The sequence below is a fragment of the Macrosteles quadrilineatus genome, unplaced genomic scaffold, assembly GCF_028750875.1.
Source record: "Macrosteles quadrilineatus isolate MER2022 unplaced genomic scaffold, UCM_ALF_1.0 Scaffold_8__2_contigs__length_117827958, whole genome shotgun sequence".
Lineage (NCBI taxonomy): Eukaryota > Metazoa > Arthropoda > Insecta > Hemiptera > Cicadellidae > Macrosteles > Macrosteles quadrilineatus.
This window is the reverse complement of record NW_026542601.1, coordinates 99,307,388-99,313,387: the sequence shown is the minus strand read 5'-3', so window position 1 is coordinate 99,313,387 and position 6,000 is coordinate 99,307,388.

Below are 6,000 nucleotides of genomic sequence, written 5' to 3'. Positions count from 1 at the left end.
ATAGTTTTATTATTAGCTGTAAGGAAAAAGTCTGGGATTTGCTTTTGAATTTCCTTTGCAAGCTCAACCACCTCATATGTTCCTTCAGAAATTTCTATTGTAACTGGAGCTTTGTGGTCATAATAGAAAACATCATCACCTTCTTCAATGGTTAATTTGTTGCCTTTAAGTTGATTTAATTTTGGAATAAGCCCTTTGAATAAAAGTTTGACTTTAGTATTAATTAATGCTTCTCCATTCTTATGTATTATAACTTTAAGTTTACCATCTAATAACTGGTTTAAATCATCAACTAAGATCTCTCCCTTTGGTAATGTTTTTTTCTCTACTTTGTAATATGTTAAAGTATTAAGTGGTTTTTTTACATTAAATATAGAATTATAACTTTGAAAATCTACTAATCCAATTACATAATCATCATTTAATTCTATGGGAGGAAAGAACACTGACTTTAGCTCTGGCTCTGTACCCGAAAATGTTATAGTAAATGAATCCATTTTTATAAACAAAAATTTTTTATGAATGATAAACATAAAATTCCACAAATAGAACTATTTAAATCTTGTATTTGATCGGTTGTATAGAATATTTTATGTCCCTCAAAATATTTAATTACTTCTTTTGGAGGTTGGATTCCAAATGGGTCAAAATAAATTACAATATCTTTATTTTTACGATATGCTGTCCAATGTGTGCCAGATGAACTGTCTAAATTAACTATTCCGCACTCTTTTACTTTTGGTGTTAGATTTTTTAGCTCGTTTTTTAGGTACACCCCCCGGAAGTGAGGCACGTCTTTTGCGGCCTCTAACAGCTGGTAGTTGTCCATCTTTTTTATTAAATTTTAATCCCATTCCCATTTTTGCTTTTGCCTTCATCAAATTTGTCACCGCATAAGCTGCAGCTCTTTCAGCAAGATTTGCGTCATTTGCCGTTACTCTAGTCCAAGCTAAGTCTGCTAATCTCATGTCTGCTTTGTTCCGAGCAGCGGTATCGGGATTATTCATGTAGAATATGTCATGCTCTTTACAATAAGAGTCTAGCTTATTTTTTGGAGGTACATTTTTGGCTAAATTTTGACGTATATTCGTTCCAGGTCCACAGTACCGATATGATGGTATGTGAAGTGGAAATGGAAGATTATTTATAAGAGTATTCAATAACCCTCGACCCCTGTAAGGCTTTAAGAATAAACCTTTGCCCTTTTTACATGTTTTCTTATTATTTTTCACCATTTTTATTATATAAAAAATGTCTTTTATTCAACAAAAACATAAATTTAAAATAGTACATACTAAGGAAAATATACCAAAGAAGTTGGGTCTATTTCCTACCAATATTCGATGTGTTATTTGTGGTCCAAGTGGAAGTGGGAAGACGGTTGTAATTTACAATTTAATTGTGAAAAAGGAAGGATTAAAATTTACAAACTTATATTTAATATCTAAATCTTTAGAACAAGAAAAATATAAAAAAATAATTGAAATATTTAGTTTGTGTGATGAAGTGAAATTACACACGTTTACTGACTGTGAAATCACACCAAATGATGTAAAATCACAGTCAGTTGTTGTATTTGATGACATAAATAGTCAAAATATTACACAATTTTTTTCAATGGGTCGACATAAAAATATTAACTGTTTTTACTTGTGTCAATCTTACAGCAAAGTACATAAACATTTACGTGATAATGTAAATTTCCTAATATTATTTAAACAAGATGATTTAAATTTAAAACATGTATATAACAATCATGTTGGTAATGACTTTTCATTTAACCAATTTAGAAATCTCTGTCATCAATGTTGGGATAAAACTAAATATGGCTTTTTTGTAATAGACAAAGAAAGGTCAAAGAATAATGGCAAATATAGATTTATGTTTGATCAATTTTATAATGACCAAGCGCAAGAGTATTGATGCCATCTTCCAGAATAAACCTCTTGTCATCGTCAAACGATAGTACTTTCTTATTCATAGTTAAGGTTTGAAGATGATGATTTGTAGATTTAATTCTTGTCACATTCTCATAATAATCTTGCCCAGTTGCAAGACAGTTTAAATAATGTTGATGTCTGAGGAGATGTTTAACTGTAGCACCATCAGCTCCTTTAGCTTTTTTGACCTCTAAAGCTTGCTTGTCTTCTTCATATAACCATTTTAGAGGAATATAAGAATATAACTTTGGTCTTAAACCACAATATTCATACATAATATGACCATCTAATTCGTCTTTAAACTTGCCAGTGACTTTTTTATTTTTATCAGAGTATAAGAAATGGTCTTTACTATATCCAGAGGTATCAAAAAAGTGCAAGTCACATTCTATTTCCTTGTAAAAGTCCTCTGTAACTATAGAATACATTAAAGAATCTGTATCTGTCATAAGAAATCTTTTGTTCTTAAATTTTGACATATAATTATAGTGGAAATCATACATTATTACTTTACTGATATCTAAAATGGTCATTCCTAAATATATCGGCTTATTAAACTTTACAACTAATTTATTTAAATGTATAGCATGTAAATTGTTATCGAACTTTTTGCTACAGTCGAACCTTGGATTAGTGACATATTTAGTTAATAGTGACTCATCCTTGAGATATATATCACGAAACTTGCGTTGGTTCATAATTGTTCGACCAAAGAGACTATTATTTAACAATTTGTAAAAGTCTTTTTCAAAATCATTTTTAGCACATTTGCGTTTTTCAATATTAAAATTAATATAGGGCGCAAGCCATTTAGACTGTCTAAATTTTAAAATTCTATGGTATTTTGTAACAATCAAACCCAATTCTTCATATTTTTGTAATGCTTTATAATGTAAAATATATTTAGTTTTGTCATTTAAATTAGGTATTAATTTGCCATTCATTTTCTCAGGTGCTAATGGATAGTCATTATGTAAATCATGTAAGCTTTTATCATATTTTAAATCAACTTCTAAAATGTATCCAAACTCATCATTTTGATTGTTTTTGTATATTTTGTAGTCTATCTCATTCGTCCAACGAAATCCATCCACGGGTAGTGTCTCACACATAGCTGTGGAGTATAGCGAGTTACAATCTAAATATACTAAATACACACTCTCTTGTTTGGGGTCATAATGTTCACCCATATATCTATTATTGGCTTTAGCGTAACGTGTGGAAATCATACTGACTCCTCCTCTGATTGCACTTTCTATGAACAAATGCATGTCAATATCTTGAAATAATTGTAATTTTATGCCAGTCATTCTAAGACAGGCTTCCCATGTTAGTCCTGGAAGTGAATACATGTGTACGGGGTCAAGTTTGTAATCCTTTAAACACAGGTCTCTAAATGTCTCAAACACATCAGCCAGTAGCAATACATCTGTTTTAAGATATAAATCATGATATTCTTGTAAATTATGTATATTAAAATGGGTCCAGATATGTTTTGCATGTTCATATTCGATGGGAGAGATATGTTCTTTAGTTAAAGTACTGTAAAATTTTTCAATTGGAGGTAGAGACTCTGCAAACTTATCTGGTCCTGTCATATATTCATAGGGAAATACACCTTTGCGTTGTAGTAGTGGATTGTCTATAAATCTAAATGTATTTAAATTGGAAGCTAATTTGTATAATGGAAGGGACAGAAAGTTATAGGAATCTAAAAATACTAAATCATCAACAGAGAATGAAATGTACTTTTCCATATCTTTGGCTATGCAATTTAATTTACGATTATATTTTCCCAAGTGTTGCATTATTAAATGTCCATCGTAATTTTTCAAGTTATGGAAGAATACTGGTATTTTCTTTGTTACTTTATAGTTTAAATTACAATCATTGTGGGCAGCTCCACGGTATTGGCCATTTGAATGACAATGTTCTCGTACCCTATCAAAATATAGAGGCTTTTCACAAATATGACAATGTGTTGAGTTTTGGAAAGATGCCTCTTGCTCAGGAGTCATTACAAGGGGAATATATATCGCCATTTGACTTTTAATAAAATCATAAGTCTCAAATAATCTTTCAAAAAACACATCCATAACATTTGCACCACTATATAACTCTTCAGAAATAATCTTAGAATCTTTTACTACGACAAATGCAAATCCCGATGGAATATGTATATTGGAGTTTATAAAGCACTCAAAATCAGCATAAATCACAAATGGGGCTTTAAGTTGATATTTATAATTTTTAAATTGTAATGTATCTTGTTTAGACATTTCCACTCTTTGTGCATCAAAGTTCTTACAATATGTTATATGACATTCTAATTTATCTTTGGTGTAAAAATGTTGTAAACAAAACTTGCAAAAATACTTCTTGTGGTCTTGTTTCGTAGACCGTAGCATTAACCTATCAAAATCACGAATTAAACAGTAATGTGATTTACGACCTTGTAGTAATAATAATAGATCTATGTGAGCATTACTATTCAGTTTGGTTCTTCTTAATGGATATATAAATTTTTGGTCTTCAACTCCAAATACATTAACACTTATATTATTTTGTCTTTCAAATTTATCTATATCAGATATTTTAACAGGATACTTTATGTTTGTCATATTTAACTGATTTTCATAGGGTGCATATTTCGATACCCTTTCAGCATGTTTAGCATTCCTTGGATGTAAAGCTGCTAAAATTGACCAAAGGAAGCATTTATTATCAGCATTCTTTATATTTAAAACTGCTTTTGTCAATTTAATACTTTTTGGTGTGGGGATATATGACTTTGGAGTTAGGGGCTTATACTTGTAAACGTGCAACTGCCAATATTTAGTATGGTCATAAATCCATCCACTGCCTTCGGCTTGATATTTGTGTATGGAAGCATCAATCTTTAAAAGAGCATTTTCAATTTGAGGCTTTAAATCTCTCTTCTCAATGGTTAAGGTAGTAAGGCTTCTAAAATCTGCAATACATTCTTTCTCATTAACTAATTTTCCGTTTTGATCTATTGTATATTTTATAAATTTGATTCTCCTTACTAAAGTCCATTTTATCGGTAGAGGACAAGACTGAAGAGTACTTTTAAGTTCAGTTTTAATCGATTCACCAACAAATTTAATCATTGTATATGGACATTTGTTACAAGAATTGATGTGTCTTTTAAAATGACCAACAACATTTCTTTTACAGAAATTACAAGTCTTATGAGTTTGTAATATATGAGATTTTAGAGCTATGTTATTATCACAGATTATATCACAAACTTTGCACAGTTTCACCTTCATTTTATGTATTACCTTGTAGTGGCGAATCAGGTTGCTTTTTTTGGAGAGCGATGCAAAACAATGTTGACATGTGGTCTTCATTTTTATATATGAAATTAAAAAATAGTTTGGCATCTTCTATATAGTAGAAATTACATTTTGACAATTTCAATTAATGAGAAATAATAATTTGAATTAGAATTTTATATTTTAATATTCAAAACAATTTCATACAATAAGATTTGGCAATTGTAATTTTCTAAATCAAAACTAAATCCAAAATCTTAAATAAAAAATACTTTTTAGCAATTCAGATTGCTGAGTCTACATATATACAGAGTGAGTGTTACCTATTTTAAAGGGGACTTGACAAAATTATATAGTATAATTCAGCTAAGTTTTTAAATAATAACTTGTACACACTTTAGACTCAAAGTCCCCCGGTGCATAAAATTTGGCTATGTTTTTAAATAATAACTTGTGCACACTTTTGACTCAAAGTCCCCCCGTGAGTGAGTTTGGCTAAGTTTTTAAATAATAACTTGTGCACACTTTTGACTCAAAGTTCCCCCCGTGAGTAAATTTGGCTAAGTTTTAAAAAAATAACGTGTACAAACTTTTGACTCAAAGTTCCCCCGTGAGTGAATTTGGCTAAGTTTTAAAAAATAACTTGTATATATTTTTGACTCACTTAAAAATAGTATTAACAAAATAAGTTACTTTTTTGGATAGAGAAGCAGCACACAGTTGACATGTAACTAAAAAAACTAAGTTAGCATGTTCTATAT